Below are 27,094 nucleotides of genomic sequence, written 5' to 3'. Positions count from 1 at the left end.
TCATTCCCAATTTTTTTGCCTGGGGAAATGAGCGGGAAGGGGGCTTTTGGGAGCAATGCTGGAGGTATCCGGCCAGCCCCTTTGCACTGGGGGAGCCCCCACCTTTCTCCGGCCATGCCACTGAGATTCTCCATGTGGCCAGGAGTTAGTCTCTTCTTCCTAAACAGGGAAACTTCTCTTAGTGAGAAAAATCCTTCAAGGGAGTTTTCTCTCACATCACTCTTATGAAAAAGGGTTAAAGTTAGAGTAAAATTAGAGTATTTTTTTCCTCTCCTTTTTTTTTTCCCCACCAATAAATAAACTGGGCCAAACACTGGAAGCAACTAGTCACCTGTATATCCTTGGTCCTTAGTAGCATTCAAAAATAAGGAGTCTGGCTTTATTTACTGCAAATGAAGATTCCCTACATTCTACTAATTAAATACCTAAGAAGCAACATCCATTTTCATGGTTTCTTAATGATTGTTGGGTTTCTACTGGCACCAAGATACAATAATGTGGGTATTTTGACATTTATCTGTGATAAGTACAAAGGATGTAATTAAGGTCAGATCCTGACATTGGTTTTTTAGTTTATTTTGATATCTGTGGAAACTTAGTGTGTTTGGCCAGTATTGTGTTGTTGCTTTTTTTTTAAATCGTCTAAGCTTTAAATGTCCCTTTAATTATCTAAGTTTCCCTGGGGTCTGCAAATTGAGGGAGTATAAATAAATGTCTTCTTGCCAGGAAAGTGATCTACCAGTATCCTCAACAGTCTAATGATAAATAAATAGTGTAATTAATGCTGTAAAATATTATATATTCTTGTTTATTAATTGAGGTAGAAATTCCAATTCAGAGGGAGCATGAGTGTACTCTGGCCTTGTACCATCAAACTTAGAGGTATAATGAGCTTCTAATGAGGGATGTATTTAGTTCAGTTACGTTTTATTCAGTTTCCTAGAAAGGTATGTATCACTCCAGTGTTCTATGTGACACTTAACAGATTATGAATTTAGAATTACTAATGAACATGAATTTAGAATTCAGCTTAGTATCCTTTTTTTAGAGAGTGGCATTTATTTTTGCAAGCTCTTCACAATTTAGACTAGTTTGCAGTAAAATAACACTGTTTATCTAAGCATGTGTCTCAGAAATGTTTGTGTCACACTAATCTCATAATCTTATAATAAGTTTATATCTGAAATTTTAGTATGAATGTTTAAAAATGTAAAACTAAGAAAGTTGATTAACTTCTTTGCCATAATAAAGAACTTCTTCATATTCTGAAACAATCATCCCTGTTACAACTAAAGGCTAGATAATTGATAATTTCTCTTTTATGTACAGTTCTGCTTCTGCCAAATTCAGGATAGATTCCTCACCCTGACATTCAAAACCATTTGCTTCATGACTTTTAAAAGGTCTTACCTCTGGGGCCTCCATGGTGGTGCAAGGGGTTAAGTGTTAGCACTGTGAAGCTGTCCACAGCTACTGCAGCATGAGTTCGATCCTAGGCAAGGGAGGTGACTCACATGGTGCAGCAGACCTCTCCCGCCTCGCCTGCTCCCCTCAGCAGTGTATTTCAGTCAGTCTGCCTGTTCTGTTCCCTGCTCTGCCTCTGGTGGATCTTCTTATCTCTGCACCTCTGGCCTGTACCCCAGCTCTTGTATGCATAAATAAATAAATCTTTAAAAAAAAAAAGTCTCACCTCCTTGCCCACAGGAAATCAGAACATCACCCTGGGGTCTCGTCTCACACCTGGAGTGATTTTTCTCCTTCCTCATCTTCATGTTTCAGAGTTCCTCCCATTTGCTAGAGTCCATCCCAGGAGCTTTTCATGAAATACCTTCTGATTCCTTCACTTCATTAAAATGCCACTTTTCTCTGATGGTGAATTACTTCTTCTTCTACAGAGCAGATATATTAGTCTGTTGGACCTCCATAACAAAATACCACATACTGGGGTGACTTCAATGACATGAATTAATTTTCTCACTCTTCTGGAGGCTGGAAGTCTATGATGAAGGTGTCAGTGGGCTTGGTTTCTCCTGAAGCCTCTCTCTCACACTGGCAGCTCTATCTGTGCTGGTACCTTTTCTTTGTGTACACATCTCCCTGGTATCTCTTCCTCTTCCTAGAAGGACTGCTCAGGTTGGATTAAGGGTTACTTGTAGGACCTCATTCAACCTTCATTTACACTTTGAGCCCTCCAGACTCCAAATACAGTTCTATTATAAGGTACAAGGGATTAAGACTTTAGCGTTTGAATTTGGGGGAAGTACAGTTCAATTAAAACAGTGGCTGTTTGTATATACTACATGTCTTCTCTTTCCTTTCCATTATTGTGAGGTATTTGAAGGCAAGGTCTTGTACAGATGGGCCTATCATGTCTTAATATGGTGCTTCATACATAATAAGTAGGCAATAAATATCAGTTAGATTTAATTTTAAGTAAATCAGTTCTTTAAAATTTTAGTGCAATTATTAGACTTATGGAAATGATGTATGGCCAAAATATGGTATGTAAAATTTCTTTATGGATTTGTCCAAAAGCTGCCAAATAATTCATGAAATGAAATGGTGCCAGGATAAGAAGTTATACTATCTTTTCCCTTCAGTCTTACGTAATGGTCTTTGTTCTTTTGCATATGTAGCTTTAGTTCTTATAAATTCAAGGTAAAAAACAGAAGTCAAGACTGAACTTGATATATCCACCTTCTATATCCATACTTTAATCTTCACTGAAATTGACAGGTATTTTCTGCATTCAGCTGGCAAATGTTAAATAATACTTGAGTGTCACAGCTAATTTATTTAGTTCTCTGGGGGGTGTGACTTCAAAGGCTTCATCAGGAAGCCATGCTACTCAGAATTAGATATTCCTTGGGAATATCTGAAGTTATCATTGGCCAGCTTATGAAATTTACAAGGTTCAAAGCATTTCTGTCCTCCACCGTGTGGTTTCTTGGATGCTCTTATCAAATAATGTTTAATTGTCAGAGCAGAAACTTTACTGCTGCACAAGAAAGTGTCTTGTTTAGCCCACAGCTTCCTTGGTGCCCCACCTTTGAGTTCATGCTTTGTTTGGAATGGTCTGGTTGAATTTCTCAACATGACTAATGTGGTCCTGCCCTGCTGTCTGCTAGTGTGATCTTTAGGGTGATGAGTTAGAGTTGCCATTATCAGCAGTTAGGAACATCAGTCTCTGGAAGCAGGTTGGAGTGTACCTTCTACCTTTCTCACAAGCAGCTTTTAGCAGAAACCTGCCTAAGAGAAGGCACATTTAGTGTGCTTGAGGGACTTGTATCCATTGGCACCTTGAAGTACTGGGTGCTTGCATTGCCACCTCCCCAGAGCTATATTTGAATATTAGGCTCTCTTTTCTTGCAGAGGGCTGTATAAATATCTTAGTCCATTCAGACTGCTGTCACAAAATACCACGGACTAGCATATAAACAACAGAATTTATTGCTCACAGTTCTGAAAGTGTAGGAAATCCAAAATGAAGGTGCTTGCAGATTTCATGTTTGGTGAGGACCAACTTTCTGGTTCATAGGAAATATTTTCTTGTGTCCTCGCTTGGTAAAAAGGTCAAGGAAGCTTTCTCAGGTCTCTTGTATGAGGACACTAGTATCACTGAGTAGTACTCTGCTCTCATGACCTAGTCTCTTCCTAATAGTATCACTTTGGGGATTAGGACTCAATATATGAATCTTGGGGGACACACACATTAAGACCATAGCAATTAGAAACAGCCAAGCAGAATCTTCTGTGGAGTCCATTGTCCACTGTATGCCTCGCCATCCTGCATATAAATTTAAAGTTTCTTGTAAGAAATTTCTTTTAGAATTTGGTAGCTGTATACCTTTACTTCAAGGAAGCTTAGAAACCAGTTTTAAACTAGTCGTGGTTATTCAAATGAACATACATAGTACAATCTTTGCATTTTGAGTTTCCTCTCATGGTGATTAAAAATGATTTTATATAATTTTATACTTTTTTAAAAAGATTTATTTTTTATTTTTACAATAGCTGGGGTACAGGCTAGAGGCATGGGAGGGTGAGAGGATTCATCAGAGACAGAGCAGAGAGCAGAACAGGCAGACAGACCGAAAGCACTGCTGAGGGGAGCAGCGGGCGCGACAGGAGAGGTCTGTCATGCTATGTGGGAATTTCCTTGGCCGGCCGGGAATCGAACCTGTGGTGCAGAAGCTGCAGACAGCTTCACAGCACTGTGCTCATCCCAGTGCACCCTAATTTTACACTTTTAAGGAGGCCCTAATTTTACACTTTTAAGATGTGAAAATAGTGCAAAAGGTCTCATTTACCCATTATCCAGCTTCCCCTCTGATCTTTTCTTTAAATATATTTATTGAGAGGAGTTTTAGATTTTTATATTGATTTCTGTTTTTATTTCCTAAGCTTGTTTCTATGTTCTTTATTGTAATTTTCCATAACACATTTAGAGAAAAGCTGAACATGAGTAAAAGCTGGTTAGTAAGGAAAAACAATGGGATTCTATCATCTCTGAGTGTTATAACCTAAGTATATTTCAGATCTCCTTTCGAGGTGACAGGAGCTGGGAGTTGTTCTTCAGGGAGAAGATTAGAATAATGTCTTCAATATGGTCTCTGACGTGTTTCTGATAATGGCCAGTATTTTCCTGCTTTCATGGTCCCAGCAGCATCTTAAGCTAATTGTCTCTCAGGGATCATCTAAAATTATGCTTTAATCCCTCTTTGAGTCATAGCTATTCCTGAGCCGACCATCCCCTGATGTTACTGATCTCAACCTTGTTTGCGCCCATTTACTGCTCATTATTGATATCACATCATCCATCATTGGATTAATTTTGTACTACTTTATATTTTTCCAACTATTTTTTTAGTCTGTTTTCCTCATCTGATTACATGTATTTTGAAACATCTGCCTTTTACTTTTCATATCCTTTCTATATTCCTCAGCATAAATTTGAAACACAGGAGGTTGTTTGGATACTTTTCTCCTAAAACATCATCGTTTTGGACCTGTCCTTTCTAAAATATGCGTCCACTATAAGGGGGGAAATGCAGGTTCCTTTTGATGATTGACTCTCAAAGCTTCGTAGCAGATAATTTTGAATTTTGGCATTTGCCTTTACAATCAGAGAGGCAAGTTTCACAAATCATGGACTGCAATTATGTATGAAGAGACTGTAAGGTTTCAAGGTGGGAGGTTTTTTTTTCCTTCCTCTTAGAGGGCCTAATGATTAGTTTGCTAATGGAGAGAACAGGGCTGGTTAATGAGGCATTCTATTTCAGTGGTGTACTTAAAAGTAATTCAGTAATAATTGCTGTGTGTTATGATTCATATTCCAGAACACACAGTAGCAATAACGCATCTGTTGGGAAGTACCATTCAAGACTGAGAGAGCATTAACCCACCTAACCCCAGTTCTCAAGTGGCCATGGTTCTAGGAAAAAGTTCAGGCTGAATTTCTCTGCTGAATCTACCCTGCAAATACTGGACTCAGAGAAAAGAGGGGTGCAGGAGCTTGGATTTACTCTCTCCATCTGGATAAAGCTTAGATAGGTGAGGCCTGAGAAGTTGTTCCTGTGTGATCTCAAGAATAGGCAGGGCTGAGTCCTAGCTCCAAGAGGAGGGAAAAATCGTTTAGGACTGCTCTTTGGGCAAGAGTACTCTTTGGTTTATCCTTTTTCAAATGCTACATAGGTCATCATTCACCAGTCTACCTCACCCCCAAACTGAACCTTTGGTTTGGGGGCCATGGTTAAAGATACTGCCGCTCTGATTCCTCTGAGTGAATAGGCCCCCTGTCTAGGCCAGGGAATGCACTTGGGTTTCCACACTGGCTCTCAGGAGTCTGGGTCTGGGACCAGAAAGGGGGAAGGAAAACCTCTGAATTTATGATTTTGACTTTGGACTCAAGTTTCCGACCATTTTTCAGTTCTGTTGCACTACAGTCTTGTTAGAAAAAGTCAACATGGTCCCTACTTCCCATTTTCTCTCCGAGTTTGGAGATTGGCGTCATCTGAGAATTTAAAGAAAAATTAGTCGTGCTGTTTTCCTATAATAATTTGGGAAAATGGATATATATATAATTCATATGTTTATAGGATAGGATGATGTCATATAACTTGTGTTAATTTCATAAGTATTTTAAGTGAATCCTTTGTTATGATGGGAAAACTTAGTCATGTGTCTAATTCAGTACTACCTGAGGCAGAGGTGTAGGCATCTTGGTTTATTTCCTTTTAATAATAAAAAAAATCTCTCAGAAATAAAAATTTAAACTTCTTTTAGTAATAGCTTTAAAAATTTTATTGGTGTACAGTATTCTGAAAGTACTAATCCGCTGTGTAAATGTTAATTTCCAGCACTCACTGTATTTAGAATGTTTAAAGGCACTTTTCTAAGTGTCTGACATATATTAGTTCAGTAATTTCTTATGATGTATGAAATAGATACCTTCCCCAAGACCACACACAGGAAAATGGCAGGACTGGGACTGGACCCTGGAAGCTTGCTCTGAAATTTGCTTCTTAACTACCCTGCCGTGCCTGGTTTTAGAATCATCGTGGTTCTAGCTTTCTGTTTATTCCTCACTTGGTTGTCAACCACTTGCTCAGTAATCTTACATTTATTGAATGCTGCTATTATTTCGATGTTATGGTAGAGAGATTTCCTGTCCTCAGAAACCTTCATGTGGCAGTGGGAACAATGTGCACAGCCCCAGAGTCAGGGGCATGCTGTATAAGGAGATATAGCAAGGACTCTTGTGGAGGTTGGGAGGAGGAGGAGAGAGCCATACATTTGTGGAGCAGAGGGCTGTGAACTCAGGAAAGACCTCAGCATCAGCATTTAAAGGATGACTGAAGGATCGGGGCTGAACAAAAAGTTCTTAACATTTGGTCAGCAGATATAAAATGGAGAAGGTTCAAGAATGTGCTACAGATCTATTTGAGGGAAAAAGGAAAAATGAGTGTTATTGGCCAGTGTGGGAAGAGCCAAAAAGTTATAGCTGGAAAATGAGGTATTGGGGTTACAAAATAGCAAAGAAGAGGGGTTCTGAGGGATTCCATTATGTGAAAAAGCATAACAACAATAAATACCAAATTCAACGGAGAGAATTGCTTTGGGAAGTTGGCGCTGGGTCATGACTTTTCTAGGGCTGATTGGTAGCCTTTGTAATAAGCTATTTTATTGGTGCCATTTGTCTTTTGACATAAAAGTACTTGATGCTAAGCAACCGTGTGTAAAAATCAAGCCCGTCTTCTTTATAGCATGCATTTCAGCACTCTGGGGACCAGAGTTATGGCGTAGGCTGGGTCACTGTCATTTTGATTCAAAAGACATTTTGAAGGATATATCATAGATGAATTTCTTAATGAGCATATGAAATATTAGTAAATCAGCATGACCTTACACTGGCATAATGGAGCTGAATTTATTCTGAGGGACTGGTCTGCCTGTGATAAAATTGCTTGTTAATTCTGGATAGATCACATTTTTTTCCTTTGGTGAATTGTTGACCATAATAATTCTCATCTTTAGACATAGTGCCAATGCTGGAGATCTCATTGTATGTCACCCCACCCTATCTGTCCATAATGCGCACCCAGATTCGGATCCTAGAAGATTCATAATAGATAAATGGTTATTCCATAGAAAATTCTTATTGTGGATTCCTTCACTTTGTTACTTAAATCGGAATGGAAAGTGCAGAGTGCAGAATATAAACCATTATTTAAGGATGGAATTTATTTTAAATGCTTCTATTAGCTCTGGTAAATTTTTGATATTTACAAATATTTCTCTGTACAGACAGAAAGAGAGAGGGGCAAATATCACTAATCACCATATCAGACCTCATCTTTGCTTTTGGTAAAAATTTAAACATCTGGAATGTGCTGGGTCTACATGGTACGGGGTGACTGTGGTATGGTTCTTGTATTTACTGGGCTGTGACTCTAACAGAGAAGAGAGATGTGAAGATATCCATTGGATACGCCTAATGCATCCGGTAGTCCTGGAGATAGAATGATGTCCTCCAGGAGGGAGTAGTCTGTCTGTCCTATGATGGAAAGTTTTTGCTGATGGACAGGGGCGAAGGTGGGACCCTAGAGCAGAATCTTAATCTCCAGAAAAAATTCTTTTGGCAGGCATGACAGTGAGGATGGGGTCTCCTTAGGCTTAGAGGAAAGCTTGGAGCGTCTAGGCTTCCTTGCCTCTTTGGAGAATGAATTGATTTTCAATAGCTGATCTTTTTCCCAAAGGGAATGAATAACCTGCTATGCTGTATTAACTCAGCATCCAAACCTGATATATTCCACATTGAATCTTGGGGAAGTGCCTGAGACCTCAAAAGAGCAATCTCCCACTAACAATCTTTGGGTAGAAATTTGTGTATTCTTTGGAGATATCTAATCTCAACAAATGCTTTGTGCAGTTACTAATACCTGTATTATAACTATATCTAAACATTCTATGATATATATTTCATAAATAATTCTTATTCACAGTTAGAAGGAGGTATGAGAGATGGCATATGTAGTTTGGAGAAACGGCTCATTTTCAGTGCCAGAACTTATTTTTGTTAAAATATTTAATGGAGTCTAAAAATAGAGATGTGATTGCAAAATTATAATAACTTAGAATTCAGATTTGTGAGTTCTTGTTTTGTAAATGTTTACCAATGTTTAATATGTATAAGAAACCCACAAAAACAAAATCTGTTAATTATTTTTTATTTGATTGTATTTTACCTATATTCATGTCAGTACATGTCAAATACCACTAAATATAATTATAAATGAGTGAGGAATAGTTTCATCTTCTATTGTGTACTTCTAGTTAGTTGTCTATTTAATTGTATTTGCTATTTTCATTCCTTTTTAGGCACATACTACGGGATTGCTAGGCTTACTTTATACCTGGTTGATCTGAAGATAAGTTTTTCGGATTGACATGTCTGTACAAAGTCTGTGGGCCTAAAATAAAATAGTGTTTATGCATGAATTCAATTTATCAGTTTTAATGAATGCCTATCATGAGCTTTGGTAGTTGCTGAGCAGTGACCTTCTCTGACCTCAGGGAAGTTACAGTGGAATACTAAGGACAGGCATTGAATGATTAAACAAACAAGCAAATGCATAATTATTAATTGTGTAAGGTCATACAATGAACTATTTTTCCTGTTAAAGAGAACAAGGGGCCACTATTAAAAGGAGGCATGTGTGTGGAAGGTCCTACTATAGATGTGGTTATCAGGGCTGATGTCTGCTGATATTTATCTCAGCTGTTATTTGTCTTTCTGTAAATGGTGAGAGGAACTTCTAGGAATCTAAATCTCTTGCAATTTTTCTTGGTTTATTGAACACTCCTTTATGTTAATTCAGTTTATTATTTATCTTATTTCATATTTACATGTAGATAATAAACTATTCATTGCTAAAGGATATTATAGATATAATTTAATTATAAAATACATATAACTTATAAAATAAAAATATAATTTGTTTTAACAGTGAACCATTTATTATTAGAGAATTAGAATAAAAAGAGATTTATTATCTTTCCTTTTTTTTTTTTTGGTGGGACCCTCGCCGGCAGCCGGGGAACGAACTGGCCCTGCAGAGGCTGCAGGCAGCCTTGCAGCCCAGCGCTCAACCGCTGAGCCACGAGGGGAGGCCCCCTAGCTTTCCATTTTTTAATGTTCATGAATTTTCATTTGGACATTTAGATTTAAGCCATTTCTAATAATTGCATAGTACAGAAACATCAGAGACTAATGCACACTGTATGTAACATTTGAAGCCCTGGTTATATAACAGATTTTCATTGCTGAAATATACAATGAAATCTCTTGAATTCCACCAAGGAATTTCATTGTCCTATGGCAAACCTCTGTGTCCTAACCTGTTAGTGTTGGAGTTAATCTTATAGTCTGACATTGTATTCCTACTGTGTCTTAGCCTCGTGTTGAACAAGTCATAAATGATCTGTTCTCAGCATAGGTTTCACCTACTGACCTTGAACTCATAGACCCGGGAGTGACTGTTTAAAAATCTTTCCAGATAAAATTAAATCAAAACAAGCCCTATAAATTTGACTGGAATTGAGGCTGGGGGTGGGCAGGGGAGGAGGGAGAGAGGTTCAATGGATTCTGATGGAGGATTATGGCTGTATTGATGGGTGATATGTGGTACCATACACCTGAAGAGGTATGAACCTATACCCCTGAGTCATATACATTGTTCCTTCAATAAAAAAAAATAATAAAAATTTAAAAGGTAAAAATAAAACGTGTGCCCATATGTTCACCTGTGTGATCATTGTAAGTAGCACTAGTCAGAATAGCAAAAGTATGCATGACTAAGCACGTTGCTCTAAAAATAATATTCAAAACACATCTTTAGTCTATAGAAGACCTAAGGAATAACCTGAATTCTTCTCATCTTTCTCCCAGAGCTTTCAAAAACTTTCAGTATGTTTACACCTTCCCTAGGACCTGGAATCAATCCTTTTCCTAATACAGGAAGCTTAATTAAGAATTCTTTATTTGATAACTTGATGGTTTCACACCCAGTGCTCTTCTGTAATTTGTTCTGTTTTGATTGGTTACTTGGGATCTATTGACTCAGCCTCCTTTCTTTTCCTTTAGACAAGACTTGACTCTAATTGTGTTAACCAGGTTCTAAGTTCCATTTACATGCCCTATCTTCATGCTCTTCATCTAATAGCTGTTCTATTTATTGTGTATAGGGATGCTATTTTCTATTGACAGACAACTGGGAACTAAAATTCTGTCCCTGCTGCTCTGTCTCTCTTATACAGACTTCCTATTCCTTTGTTACAACACTGGTTGACTTTCTGTTCCTGTATTCCGCAGTGCTATGCCCTGTGGTCCAGAGCCGGAATGTGCAGCTACCTATCTCTGCTGACTTGCCTTTTGTCTTTCCTAGTCTTCTTATTGGGACCTTTCCTCATTATCTACATTTTGGTCTTTACGTGGGGCTAGCATCAAATCTCATCTTAGTCTGGGTACCTCACTAATGTTTAACACTGTCTTTACTACTGGATAGAATTCAAAGGCACTCAGATTCTTTCTGAATGAATAAACATTTATTGAGTACCAAGAGGGTGTAAGGCAATTCTTTGAGTTATGACTAGGAGATGAGTGAGATCTGATCCCAAATTCTAAAACCAAATAATTGCTTGACAGAACAAAATAAAATCAATACATGATATGTAATAGGTAAAAGAATGGCCTTGAAAAATTGCACATAGATAGAAGCACACACATAATTTTATAAGTTACTTCAGAGAGACCTAATTACCCATAATATTCACTTCTGGGTGCACCTAAATTCATGGTTCTTTTATTTATTCAATCTTGTTTTACTTATTCAATCATCTAAGGGAATTTTGTGAAGTGCTTTTGTCTCATGGTTTGTTTCTTAAAATTTCTTGCTTTTGTTTTCTCCCTCTATACATTAATAAATGTTATAAAAATATTTCAAATTAACATGAATGTTTAGAAAATCTGAAGCCATTTTTTGGTGAAATTACCATGGCCATAAGGAAGAGAAAGAAGACTTATGTGAAATGTTTGCTGCAATCTCTGTTCATAAGATTCATAGAGCCAAGTAATTTTGAGAAATATCACGGTTCTCTTCATTACTTATTATGTGTGTTAATAGATTAAAACATTGGGCTTTGGTTCTTTTTTTGGGCCCTAGTCATCATTTCTCTGTGATTTTAAAGTAAATCTATATTCAGTGTTTCTCATAGTAGTTGAAATCCCCTACCCGCCCTCATTTCTTCCCCTTTAGCCTTTTATTTCCTCTTAACAGCTACAAGGCTTTGTTCACTCTTCAGTGATTCAAGATATCCCTTACACTTTGATTATATTGATCCTTTTGGTTCCAACTTGTCCATATTCTATACAAAATAATGAAATTTTAATTCAGCCCTATACCAATGAAAGGTTGACCAGTGGTAAGTGAACTGGAGTGATTTTTTTTTTCAGGAATGCAAATTATTCTTTCGTTGTATACAATTTCACAGTGATGGTCATTGAAATGTAGCGTAGAGTTGGTCAGTTTTCAGTTTCAGAGCTTTCTTTGTTGTTAATTGTTATTTCTGTTGTGTGTGTGTATGTATACTTGCGTATACATCCTATTTAATAGTTAATCATGTTTCTGTCTTTAAAGTTGGTATCATTGAAAAGTGTCCTTTTCCAAGCTGATAAAAACCAGAGATTCCCCGGGTTGTAAACTCAAAATCTTTGGAAGATGATTTGACCTGAAACTGTCTCCATTTGATAAGACTGTCATTTGGGAAGAAATGGACTTTGCTGAAATGAAGCTTCATATCTCACATTTCCCTTTTATCTCTATAGTTTGTCACTGTGTCACAAAAAAAAAAAATTCACTGTAACTCATCCCTGAACCCTGGTCTGTTATCATTGCATTTCCCCCCTTTTTGGTGACCCTTAATCTATCAGAGACCAATGTCATTGAAGTCAGGTGTGTGTTATTTTAGTGGGATTAAATGAACTATAATGTTAAGGAGAAATAACAGTATTAATATGCTTTTGAAAGAACCTGTTGATGTATATTTTAGTATAAATATTTCCTAATCACTTGCTATTATTTCAATATATGTTTCTACCTGCTGCAGGTCAAATGGTCTTATAATATCTAGACTCATTGTGTTATTCTATGAAGGAAATTAACTTTGCTGTTTTTAAATGTAAAAAATAACCATTTTGGAGCATTTTGTTTTTTTCTTTTTGTGTGTGTATCCAAGATCCATTAATTTGTTTTTTAAGAACCTAAATTTTTGGTGGATCAATTTTTTTAACTCAATTTTTCAACAGAATCTTTTAAAAAGCAAGTTTCTAAAGCTAACTTCATACTAGTTGGATATACTGTTCCTCAAAAATTAGGATCGGGCCTCCCCGGTGGCGCAGTGAAGCTGCCCGCAGCCTCTGCAGCGCTGGTTCGATCCCCGGCTGCTGCCCAGCCACTGGAGGAGGGTCCCACATGCGCGCAAACCTCTCCTGCCACCCGCTGCTCCCCTCAGCAGTGTATTTCGGTCCTTCTGCCTGCTCTGCTCCCCACTCTGGCTCTGATGAATTCTCTCGCCCTCCTGCACTTCTGACTGTACCCAGTGCTTGTATAAACAAATAAATATATCTTTAAAAAAAATTAGGATCAAAGTCACTGGATTTTTTTTGTACTAGTGTTTGAGGTGATATATTACAGTAATAAGAGTTTCCTTATGGAAAGATAGTTTTGCTTACACAGCATTTCTCATTGAATGAAACAGTATCTTTGCTGACTATCAGCTCTGCTGCAGGAATGTTTTAAAACAGGGAAAATAGACTTGCTTGTTAGAATTGTTGGCCCAATTCATCTCTAGATTCCTGAGTGGTAATATTAATATAATGTTTCTTTTCCCTTTTGAAATATGATGACTTTCAGTTCAACCTGCCATATTAATAGATTGTTTTTTGTGAAGAATATGGTAGTGATGATTTGTAGGCCAGCTTGAATGATACTTTTTCAAACATCAAGTAGTTCATATCACGTACACTTTCCCAGTGCCCCTCTACCTCTCACTCCACTGAAATCACTATTCTCATTAAGACTGTAATTAATTCTCTCTTAACTAACTTTAAAAAAGGTGGCCATTAAGCAGTTCCTGGGTAATCCTATTCCCTCTTGCATCCTTTCAAGCCACAGTGTAACTACTGACCTAGCAAGAATACAGCAATACACTGCTCCTGAGGTTACTTTCCTTCTTCTGTTCTGATATAACTATTTTCCACACATACCCCAATATACCACAGTAATTCCAGCCGGTGAAAGCCAGCAAAGGTAAGTCCTGTTGTTAAACGGGAGTCTGAGTCCTTACAACACTTTGAATTTCTAGGTTGATAGAGATTTCAGTATTCTGTTCCCGCTTCTCCCAGTTGCCCGCTGAGAAAGAAACACCTCTCTGACATCCTGAGGTGTGTGGGGGTATAATTTACTGTTGCCCAGAGCCTACTGTCTGTGTTTTTCATTCTGTCTTCTTGGGGAAGGAGGACAGTGCAATTTCAAAACTGGAATAGTGATTATGTCTTTCTGATCTCTTGCTGCCTGTTGGGCATGTTAAAAAAGAGAAGGAAGGGAAGTTTAATGCAAATCACGGTGTCTTTGAGGCAGGGTCATCTTTCGGCTGTTTCACACTGCAATAGCCTTTGGAGAAACTGTTTTTCACTTGAGTGCTTTTTAGATGTTACTTTGAAGAGACTTGATGCTTTAAGCCCAAAGTCCTCCTGCAGGTCCAAGGACAAGCCAGAGCCCGGCTTCTTCCTGTTCAGGTAGAGAGAAGCTGTCACTCCTTTGACTAGAGTTCTCTGATCCTTGACATCAAAAGGGAGCACACGTCAGGTCTGCAGGGAGCTGTTTTGTGGACATAAAATTGAATTTTAGTATGGCCATTTGTGTAGGTAAAGCTGTCTCACAGGGTTGTTGAGGAAATCAAAAATAAAATGTGAAAACCCCCTAAAGTAGCATTTAGCACATGATACTACTCAGTGAATGTTCATTTATTTCCTTGCAGATGACCCACAAGTGTGGCCGACACACGCTGTGGTGGATGAACCTGAGCAAAATGTGAATATTTGCAGTGTGTTAGGGACAAAATAGTTCACTCATTCCTTGGCATCTTCATTTATTAAACAAAGTTACTATATATAGCCAGCTTTGGTGAAGGTATGGGATTTTGGAGAGCAGAGCTGAAATGAACTTGACTCTTAAGGATACACAGAGACCTCCAGCAGTTTGCTTGCAAAGTGCTATCCTGTATATGTTTGGTTATTTTGTGTGTGGCAAGAGCATCATACCTACGACAGAATCCAGTTGTGGCTTTGTGGTTTAAACGGGGCTAAAGCTAAGACTGATTTGATTGATCTAATAATAGAAATAACAGGCTTATGAATGAATTTTATAGATCTCATACGTTTTAGTTCTTATGTGTTCAGAGGTACAGGAAAAGATCTGGGTGTCAGTTATGGACTGCCATTCGTTTCAAATCTCAGGATCCATAAACTGGGGTTCAGGGGTAGAACCACCTTCTCCAGGTGAAAATAGACCAGGGAAATATCCTGTGATCTCCTATGTTCTTTTCAGAGCTATGGCATTTCTGAGTGTGGTGGAGATTAATTGATCTATCACATATAGCACAGAGGTTCTTAAATTCAAGTAAAAGATGATGAACCTTTAGTTTCAAAGACAAAACAGCCCTGTCAAAGACAGCAACCCTGTCCAATAGAAATAAAATACAAGTCACACATATAATTTTAAATTTTCTAGTGGCCACACTAAAAAGAAATTTAAAAAGTGAAAATTAAAAGGTATAATTAATTCTGACTATATTTTATTTAGCCCATTATATTCCGATTATTACCATTGCAGTATGCAAGAACATAAAGTTACTGAGATTTTCTATTTTGAGAATCAAGTCTGTCTCTTACATTGACAACATATAGTAATAAATTACTATTGAATACTTACTACTTGCCAGGCATCATTGGAAACTTTTTAAATGCATTAACTTATTTAATTCTTTCCATCACTCTAAGTGGTAGAGGAGGAAACTGAGACACAGAGAGGTTAAGATCACAGAGCAAATGGCAGAACTAGGAGACAGTCTTAGGTAGTCTAGTTCTAGAGTGTGTGAGTTAACCAGCAGGCTATCCTGCCTCAGTTAACATGATGTCAGAAATGAGAAGAGTAGAAGCTGCCCGTTGAAAAGATTTATCAATGCTGGAAACTGACACCATCTAAACTGGCTTCTTGAGATGTAAAAATAAAATCATTTACCACGTCTCTGGTGTGGTAAACTCCCCTGTCAGCACCACAAAATGTGGAACCAGGAACTGGAGGATTTCCTCTTTGTTTTTCTGACTTTTCTTCCTTCTCTAATTAATATTTTTGAAGTAATGTTTCATTGTTAACAACAAATAAATTTCATGTATTTATATATTACATTAATGTATTTACATACATTAATGTATTTATATATTACATCGAGGTCACTGCTAAGAGCCCAAATCTATTCTTCTCCAAGTTCAACATGCAGTTTTTTTCATTGAAATATTGTCTTTTCCTCATTTTTTTTTCACTGGGGTTTGCGGTGGGTGGAATTTTCCAATCCTCTTGAAGTATTCACTTGCCTAACCTTGGTACCGCTGCCTATGCAAACTGACAAAACCCCATTTCAGTCTTTGAATGTTTAATTCCCTTGCAAGTGCTTTGCAGTTAACATATAATGTGCTTGGGCAGGATGGCCTCAACTCAGTATAAATTTTGTCAGGATCACTCCCCCCACATACTTCTGGTCTGTACCCCAGATCTTGTATGCATAAATAAATAAATCTTTAAAAACAACAAGAACAAAAAAAAAAAAACCTTGTCAGGATCAAACAAAACCTTTGGAGTTGGGTTTTATTGACATTTACTTGCCAAAGAAAATCTGGAAGATCACCTCTGTTACCACATCCTTATTTCTGCCTCTAATAGGGAAGCTGACATTTGGCAGAGTTTTAGGACCCACTAAGTAGAGGGACCTATTTCTTAAATACTGATGTATCCCCACTGCCTTGGATTTTGACTGCTAATGAGAAAGTTGGGACTCAGTGATTATTTATAGACTGGGTAAATGAATCTTGTGCTTAGTTCTAATTTTTTTAAATTATGTTTCATTGACTCATATTAGAAAATATACTCTCTCCCAAACTTATTTAATAAAAAAACTATCATTCTAAAAGATAGAGAAACAGACATTAACTGATACATTGCTAATGGTCTTCTTATCTAAAGAACATTAGCTATGCTGGGTTAATTTTTTAAATTTCCCTTCCTGCCTTTTTAATAATGGATATTTGTGTAACTATTTCACATTTTGCCAATCTCATTTATGCCACACTGTGACTTTTCCTCTTTTTCTGGAGTACTTTAAGGTAAATCTGAGATAATATGGCATGTTACCTCAAAATTCTTCAGTATGTATTTCTAATAAAAAAGGGCTACTGGAAAAAAAATGGTGACGGACATTTGAACACAAAGTTCATATTTTGCCAGTGTTACTTATCTAACATGATGTCCTTTTTTCTTTTTCTGGAGTGTTTTAAGGCAAATCCTTGATTATATGCCTTTTAACCTCAAAATTCTTCACTTTATATTTCTAATGGAAAAGGGCTAATTTTAGAAAACTAATTATCATTTCATCATCATACCTGACATAACAATAACTTCAAGAATTACTGTAACAGTCAGTCCCTACTTTGAGCTCCCAAGGAGGTGTTTTATTGTTGTTGCCCCCACCTGATCCTGTTCAGGATCTAAACAAAGTTCACATTTTGCAGAGGTTAGGGGTCTGTGGGGTCTTCTATATTAATGTCCTCCTCCACCACTGTGGCTTTTTCTCATCTTGCCATTGATTTGTGGATCAAATGTACTCATTTGTAGGTTTAGATGTACCCTATTATGGATTTGCTGATGACTCTCTCATAGTGTATGTTACATTTACAGTTCTATAATCTGCATTTTCTATATGTTGTACTTTAAATGTGGAGACTTGACTTGATTTAGATATGTTTATTTACTTCTTTGGGCAAAATATCTCATAGCTGGTGCTGTGTACATTTGTCTTCCTTCCAGGAGGATAGGATGTCTGGCTGCCCTTCTTTTGGTGGAGCTGCTGAAGCCTCAAGTAGCTCAGGGGAGTGAGATGGTGTTAGCCTAATCCAATTATCTAAGTTTCACATCAACCTCTCACCTGATGGATTGAGCTTCCATTTTTTTTTTTATCTTAGAAATTAGAAAATGGATTTTTAAAATTGTTGTTTTATACTGACTGGAATTCTTCTACAAAGAAGGACTTATCCAACAGTACTATTTGATTATCTTGAAGTGTAGTTTTCATAGTTCGATCATCTTGAAGTATAGTTTGATTCTTTGTCCATATATATATAAATGTAATAAATGTGTGCCCTGGTAACCTCTAATAAAGAGTAATGACCTCTTTCTATAAGTATTATTATGAACTCATATATTTGTGCTCTGGTAACCTCCGATAAGGAGTAATGAACTCTTTTTGTAAAGAGTATTATTATGAACTCATGTATTTGTGTATACTGGATGTCATTCCATCCCTTTTTACCCAAATTGCCCTATCTTGGGCCCCCCTTGATCCCTGTGTCTTTCTTACACAGCCTCATCAGTCTTTGATCAGCTATGGATTTTTAATCTCTAATTTTGCTTACTGAGCTGTGGAGGGTGTTTAAAATTGCTCTTTGGGCATTCAGACTGATTACAAGTAACCATTTGGGAGGTGAGCTGGAGCTGTGACGTATTTCTCCAAATATTACCACCTTCAAGATATACTTCAATTTGAAGAGAAAAGATTAGAATATAACTTTGTGGTAAGGTCAGCATGGCAGGTCCTGATGTTAAAATGAACAACTGTTTTGTCATTGTGCAGGGTATGGATAAGACACTGCTTTGGTGTAAGACAGCTCTGGCTGCAAAACCCTGCCTGACCACTTCCTAGCTCCCCAGCTTGCTCAAGTTACTTACACTCTTTGGTTTTTTATTTTTCATTCTCTAAAGTGCATATGGTAATAATTCATGCCTCTTAAGGTGGTTGAGTGATTTATTTGCCATTATAATGGTAAAATACCCAGCACAAAAATCTGCCACACACAGGAAGTGTTCAGTAAGTAGTTCGGGTAAAAGTGGTAGCAAGTCATGTCCCTGTGATTTGGCACGAAACACGAATATGTTACTTCATTCTATGGGAATAAGAAGGGGGATTTTCTAAGAAAACAAGGATTTTCTTTCAGTTTTGTTATTCAGGTCTTGAAATTTCGTGCATGGGTTTATTTGTGGGAACTGAAATAAACATTTTCTCAGCCCACAGCATCATGTGGCTGTTATTACTAGTCAGCAGTGTGAAATCTCAGATGGAAGTATATTAACTCAGGGCCTGGTACAACTGTTCGGCAAAGCTAAGCAGACTTTATTTAAAGAAAGTGCTCGTTCGTTCTCTTTTTGGACCTATAACTCATAAGAAAAATGTAACACGCTGTTAAGTAGGGACTTCGGGTGGCTTTCCATATAAATGAATTTTCCAGTCTGTTGAAAGTTACTCTCTTCAAATACTAAATTTTAAAATATTTTATTAGCTTTGGAAAGGAATTTTACAAAAAAAGTGACACCTTTGGCAGAGGCAATTTAAATATCTCTTAATCTTTTCTTTATGATAGTACCAGCCATCTATTGCTATGTAACAAACAACCTAGTGACTAAAAGTAATTGTCATTCACTCTCTTTTCTCCAGGATGCTGGTTGGCTGGGGGTGTTCTAGGTCTCCTAGGACTATCGTTTATTTATTTATTTATTTATTTATCTATTTATTTATCTATTTATTTATCTATCTATCTATCTATCTATCTATCTATCTATCTATCTATCTATTTATTTATTTATTTATTTATTTTAGTAGTCACTGTGGAATAGGCACAGGTCTCTTCCACAAATGTTTATCTAGGGCCAAATCTGAAGGGGCAGCAAGCCAAGGGAAGTTTTTCTTATGGTGATGGGGGAGATTACAAAAGGGCTAGCCTAATTGTGCAAGAACCCTTCACATCTTACTTGTATCACATCTGACTCTGTTTCTTTGATCGAAAGTAAGCCTAACATCAAAGGAGCAGGAAGTTTACCTCTTCCAAAAAGTTGGGGAGGGAACATTTGCCAAATAGTAATCTAATTTACAGTAATAACCAGGGTCTTTAATATGATTATTTAACAATGCTTTTATGTTATGTAGTAATTACTTGTACCTTTAATAATTCTGTCATCGATCTTACCTTTCTCATTCTGTATAGCAGATAACCACATCTTTTAGGAATTGAGTTTGGCAATGGATAAATTCTTTTTTTTTTTTTTTAATGGATAAATTCTTTATCAGGAAGAGAAGCATTTTGTTAGGACTATTAATAATACTTGATAGCATTTCCCTTTACTTTTGTCTACACAGTTTCTAGAAAGGGAATCCCTGACTCTAAAGAGAATCTTTGTTATTTTCCTAATTCAGCTTTTGGGATGAGCTCACTATGTAAAGGTTGACTTCTAAAAAGAGAGGCAATTCATTTTGTACAGTTACTAGGTCATGCACTATGCTAATAACTCTAGATTTTCAGAATCTAACCTTGTATAAGAATAATAAGGGACATGTTATTTAATCTCTGGGTGCATGTAAATCAAATCAATGGAGATGATAGATGTGAAAGCCTGGGTCCATTGTTATGGTATTCACATGGCAAATAAAATTACTTTCAACTACTTTAAAGTCATGTTAATGTAAAAACCTAATTCCTGCTTCACAATCATTTTCTTAAACTGTATTGAAATTTACTTTAGCACAATTGATGGAGAAAGGGCTTATTAAAAAGATTAGTGTTATGAACCCACTAAAAAAAGTACATTATAAAAATTAGAACATTTATTGGGGGTATAATTAATGCTAATTATAATTAGTGCTAATTTCAAGTGTGTTTGATCTATTCACAAAGCAGACCCAGTGGACTTTAAATTGACAATCTCCATAATGAATTCAAAGTAATAAAGTGGTTCTTATTTAAATATGTTCCACAATAAATGATACTTTCTTAATTCAAAATTTATTATCAATTCAGTCACATGGGTAGGATTTCAGCATGTTTCCAAAACTGCATACTTTTCAGATGCATGAAAAGCTAATCTCACATATTTGTATTTGATATGAAATGTCTCAGCAAATAGTATTTTTCTCTCCCTTTTTTCATATGCAGTCTTAGATAGTAAATGTTATGTAATCTAAGTAAAGGAGAGAAAGGGGAAGTTGTCACTGCCTATAAATATGCACCCAGATTCATTAGAGTTTAATTTAACAATACATATTATGTAATTTTTTTCCAGCTTCTTACAGAAAGGAAAAATAATTTTATCATGAGCTACAGTTTACCATTATGATGTGATGGGAAATCTCAACCTGTTAAGGGGTTACCAATCTTATTATTCCCTAGTAGACAAGAAGAAAGGGTAGATTTTTATATTACATAAACCACCACCCCTGTCTAGTCATTCCTGCTTTTACTATCTTAGAGAATTTTAACTCCCTACCTACCATGTTCTAAGTATTTCAGATCCACAGATAAGGGTGTGGTAGCAGCTGTTATTTCTACTACAGATATTACTATAACTTAGGGAAATTTCAGGTATAATATATGTGATATCCCACAAAGCATGGTTCCGTTAGCATACCTTCTTTTCCTAGACATGACATGGGCTTTTTAAGTTTTTTTGTGTCTCAGCATTTCACTACTACTGTTTGCTCTATTGCTATTCCTATTAATATTTACTAGGGTTTATTTCATGCCAGGCTCTGTGCTAAGAATCTCCATGTATAATCTCATATAATTCTCCCAACTCTCTGCTGTAGGAGCTCTTCTGACATCTTTTTGATACATGAGGATTCTGAGATCCAGAAAAGATCAGCAACTCATCCAATTTGTAACTTGGCTGGGAAGAGGCAGAACAGAACTCCAACCCAAGTTGGCTCCATATAGTGCCTAAACTCTGCATTATTCTGTTGTCCTCTTCCTTTGGATTATGGTAATTTAGATCATTTTCCCTGTCTTAATTCTTGAACTCCAAGTTAAGTCATGATCTTTCTTTGTGTTCTCTTTAAGAGAACATTCATTAATTAATCATTTAACTTAATACACATGTGTTAAACATCAGCTGGGTGAGAAGAATTTTGTAAGGACATGGAGCTGCAAAGATTTGTTTGTTTCTATTACAGCCTATTAGACATTTGAAGTAGCTTATAAAATGCATAGAATGAGAGAGGGATAAAAATGAGTCTCAAAGACCTTGAGGCTTCCCTCAAGGTCATTCTTCCACTATCTTTGTCTACCTGGACTATTCTGTAGGACATAAGGAATGCTCCTTTCCATCACAGACTTCTACTGAGAACTCTGCCCTCACCCTGAGCTCTGGATTCAAGTCTTCCTGCTACATGACCAAGATGATCAGCATCTCCTAAGCACTTTTAACATGTGGAATATTTTCACATGTATCATCTTCTTTGTTCCCTATGGTGGTGTATGGAAACTGAGTTGTATAGTACAGGTTGCCCACTTTCTGCAAAGTTCCTTCAGTCCTCATTGCTTTCTTCAGTTGTCCACTGGACTTGCATTCCCCTGGCTTGGGGTTTCTTTTTCCTGTTTCAATTCTTCTTTCACAGAGTTTTTGAAGCATCACCATTCCCCTTCACATCTCAGTATTTTTCTTAGCAATTTTACTTTTCTTGTCTACTCAGATCGGAACGTCACATTCATGGCCAGGGGGCTACTTGGCCGACGTTCTAGAAATGTACCTCAACAATCATTTGTGTCCTTTCAAATTTTTTTCATATTGTTAAACAAGACCCAGCAATGTTTCCTCAGTCTACTTTCTCATTCCTCATGCAATGTAAGTTTTTAGTGGCATAAATACAAATGTTGTTGAAATCAAACTATCTTACTGTTTCCATCCCATTACATGTCTTTGGTATTCGATATGATGGTATACAGGGTGTGGAGGCTATATTTGTAGAGCCTAAAGAGAATGACAGAATACATATTCTTCGACAGTGGTCATCTCAAATAATAAGATACATTAATTGTGTAAATGATCCTGGAACAGAGGAACTGCGTTATCTGTGCCTAACAGAGGTGAAAGCAAAAGTCTACCATAAGGGCTGCTTCCTTTAGCCAAAAGGGAAGTGATGTTTCTACAAGTTGCCACAAGCAAGTGGCTGACAAAAACCTCTTCTTGAGCAATCAAGGCTGGCACAGGAAATCTGGGCTATGACTAAAGCATGTGTCAGGGAGGAAAATTTTCTGAAATTTTGTTTAAACAGAAAGTGGCAGACATATAGGAAATTTCCCCATCAACAATAGAAAACATCCCAAATGAAAAAGGAGCCTCAAACTTTTTAAAAATATAAACATTTTCATTAACTTTGAGTTTTAACATTTATTCTATTAAGTAGAATTGTCAGATTTAGGGAGCAAAAAATATAGGGCACCCAGTTAAAATGTAATTTCAGGGAAACAAAAGAAAAATATTTTGTTAACGTTGGTTTACAGCATTGTATAAGATTTAGAGCTATAGGCTCACATCCTTCAGGTGAATGTTACCCACCACACCCACCACCAAGCCACTGAAAAATGCGCTACCGATGTCCATTGTGCTCTCTCACCACTTTGCAATGACTTGCTTTTTGCTGCCCTTCTGGTAGCCTCAATTGTACAGTCAGATCTAGGATTTTTATTGGTTTGGTTTTTGTCTGATCCTTTATCATTTTCTTGAATTCCAAATATATGTTACACCATCTGGCACTTGTCTTTCTCCTTTTGACTTATTTGACTTAGCATAATCCCTTCTAGTTCCATCCAGTTTGTCACAAAAGTCAAGAGTTTATCTTTTTTCATATAGTTGAGTAGTATTCCATTGTGTCTATATACCACGTCTTCCTAATCCATTCATCTGTCTTCGGGCTCTTGGGTTGTTTCCATAGCTTCACAGTCATAAATAGTACTCCAGTGAGATTGGAGTGCATATATTCCTTCAATTAGTGCACTGCATTTTCCGGGTAGATACCTAGAAATGGAATTGTTGGATAATATGATAGATCCATTGGTATTATTTTGAGGAACCCCCATACTCTTTTCCACAGGGGACTAGTCTACATTCCTACCAATAGTGTACAAGGGCTTTGTTTCCTCCATATCCTCACCAACATCACTTGTTTTTATTCTTTTTGATGTGGGCCATTCTCACAGGTGTGAGGTGGCATCTCTTTGTGATTTTGCATTTCCCTCATGATAAGGGATGATAAGCATTTTTTTCATGTGCCCATTGGCAATCTGTATGTCCTTTATAGAGAAATGTGTTTTTAGCTTTTCTTCCCATTTTAGATTAGGTTACTTGTCCTTTCATTGAGTTGTATGAGTTCTTTGTAGATCTTGGCTATCACTGCCTTGTCAGATGTGTGGTGTGCAAATACTTTCTATTTCAGCAGAGTGTTGTTTTGTTTGGATCATGGTTTCTTACACTGTGCAGAATCTTTGTAGCTTGATGTAGTCCAAATTGTAAATATTCTCTTTAGTTTTTCTTGTTGGAGATGAATCCACAAAGATATCAATGAAGCTTCTGTTTTGGAGTGTTTTGTCTGTTTTTTTTTTTTTTAATTTATGGTTTTAGGTCTTGTATACAATTTTTTTTAAATTTTAATTTTGGTTTAATTTTTGTGTATTATATGAGATAGTCATCTAGTTTCATTCTTTTGCAAGTTTTCCCAGTACCATTCTTTAAAGATGCTTTTCTTCCTCCAGTGTATACTTTTGATTCCTAGCAATGGAAAAAAAGTAAAAGTATGTCCCAGGCAATATTTGGGACAGTCATAAATTATACTAAAAATTTGTTTGTTTTTCTGAGATTCATATTTATCTGGGAAGCCTATATTTTATGTACAAATCCTGTTTTTTAAAATTTATTTATTTATAAATCCTGTTTTTAAGAAAGCCTAATGATTCAATTTATATAATAAATTGTGTGTATTCTTTTTTAATGCAAGTACTATTTTAAAAGCAATTGTTTTAACTTTAGCTCTTCTGGTATAAATTTAATCTTAATAAACTAAGAAATTTGGAGAGTTTAAAAACTGACCTCTAACTGGCTTTAGTCACTGCAATTAGATTAGATTAAAAATGAAGATAAAGGACCCCAGAAATAGGAAAGTAGTATTTATAGCTTATATTCCATCAAAGTCTGGGTTTCTTTACTTTTTTCCCATTGCTCCTAATTCTGCCCTCTGGAGGCTATAGAAAATAATGAAGATAAAATTATTAATATTAGCCAGCTCTTGCTGAGATCACCTATCTGGTGGTATACACTGTTCTAATTATTTTTGATTTATTTAATCTTCACAATTGTCTTATGAAATAGGTGCTTTTATGATTTGTATCTTAACAATTAGGAAACTAAACCCCAGAGAAGTTAATTGCTTGACCACAGCAATATCTCTCTGTCAACTTTGAAGTCCTCTTTCTTTTTTAGTTTTCAAATTCCCAGTCCCTTCTGTTATTCCTCACAGTAAAAAGTCCTTATTCCTCTTTTCTGTCCTAATTCAGTTCTGGGCTTTCTGTGGTTTGTCAGTGCTCTTGAATAAATTATGGCCAAAATTTATAATATGCTTCACTTAATAGTATAGAGTACCAGTGGGATTTTTAATGACCTTTGTACTAGATGCTTCAGTTCTAACAGTGGCCTACAGACTACATGAGCTTTTATTTATTTATTATTATTTTTTAAAGATTTTATTTATTTATGCATACAAGAGCTGGGATGTAGACCAGAGGTGTGGTGGGTGAGAGGATTCACCAGAGACAGAGAGGGGATCCAAGCAGGCGGATTGACTGAAATACACTGCTGAGGGGATCAGCAGGTGAGACAGGAGAGGTCTGCTACCATGTGGGTCAGTTCTCTGGCCAGGAATCAAACTTGTGCTGCAATGGCCGTGGATAGCTTCATAGTGCTGAGACTTAACCCCTTGTGTCACCAAGGAGGCCCTATTTATTTTATTTTAATGTTTCATTTTATATATTTATTTTTTTAATGGTGAACAAACTTCCACATGACACAGTTGACTCTGATTGAACTCTAAGTCAGGTTCTTCAAGGTTCTTTATACAAAATGCAAGTAAACCAAGTTTCCCTATAAGTGTGTGAATTTACTCATATTTGATAATTTTTTTTTAGGAAGTCCTCTGTTTTCCCTCATTTTTCCTGACTGATAACTTGATACATATAATGTTTTATAATATATCATAATTGTAGTATTGACGTGTGTTTAGAGTAGTCAGACTCTGCAAGTAAGCACATGTGTCTGTGAGCTCCAGCATGTGGGCTTTCTTACCCCAAATGTTCCATAGCCTCTGACTGTTTGCAGCTGGTTAAAATAGAGGATGGGGTGACATGAGTATGCATATAGTACTTGATCATCTCATCTTAGAGGAAGAGGGTTGGAGCTATGTTGCAGCTTTTTTCTCTATATAACTTGGCAGACTCTAAAATCACTTTTCTTTGATAATTTACAATGATCCTGCCTAAACTACCATGTCATTCTGTGCCCTAATTGCAGCTGAAAAGTTTCTCAAAATAATGTCTTTACTTGTAATACATGTTAGTGATCAAAGTGGCAGAGAATTAACAATTGGAAAAAGTATTTACCTGAGAAATTGTAGACTTTTCATGTCAGAAATTATGAGTGGTCTAGTGGTATTAAACATAGATGGGGGCAGACTGTATTAAGAGAAATGGGCCAGAATTGATACTAAGAGCACATCTTGCTTGTTTTTGAGGAATGTTCAGATTTAGATAATCAACCAATTAGCATCTAATATCCTTAAAATAACCTAGAGTAGATATACAATTATATTTGTTTACCTGGTAGCCATAAAAGTCTAAGAATCTGATAAAATATATATTTTCAGTTGATCCATTTATCAATAAACCACTTAGTGGGGAGCAATTTCCAATATTTAACATCAGTAATTAGTGTAATATCTATGTAACTATGTTCAGTAAATACAATAGTTAGAATTTTACTCTCTTAAGCTTAAGCTTATACTTTTAATAAATACCATAAAGTGATTAATGTTTATTATTATTCTCTTTCTGGAACTGATTTGACATTTCTTGGATACCTTTTACACAGTAATCTGACTGATTATAGTTTTTATTTCCTTAAGGTATTAAAATGAATAATATTTTAGAAAAAATTTGGGAACATTATTAAGAAAATTATTAGTATTGCTCAATACTTTCCATTACAAAAATTCAGCCTTGAATGTTGCTGTGATATTGTGGACAAATAATTGGCATATTAAAATAAAATATATACAAATAGATACATATAAATGAATTATAGGTGCTATTTGAAACAATCCTGCATACTATGCTTTA

The 27,094-nt window shown here is 36.4% G+C and overlaps 1 protein-coding gene across 2 annotated transcripts in view; it reads left to right on the top strand.

The window, feature by feature from the left end:
* The window catches only part of DOCK4 (dedicator of cytokinesis 4), a gene marked incomplete at both ends in the record, with an annotated part of 364,189 nt that overhangs the window by 70,747 nt on the left and 266,348 nt on the right, over positions 1-27,094 (top strand). The gene's annotated exons all lie outside the window — the stretch shown is intronic.

The sequence above is a fragment of the Talpa europaea genome (assembly GCF_964194135.1).
Source record: "Talpa europaea genome assembly, chromosome: 3".
Lineage (NCBI taxonomy): Eukaryota > Metazoa > Chordata > Mammalia > Eulipotyphla > Talpidae > Talpa > Talpa europaea.
The sequence above is the reverse complement of the archived record's forward strand: the minus strand, read 5'-3'. Positions and strand labels throughout refer to the sequence as shown.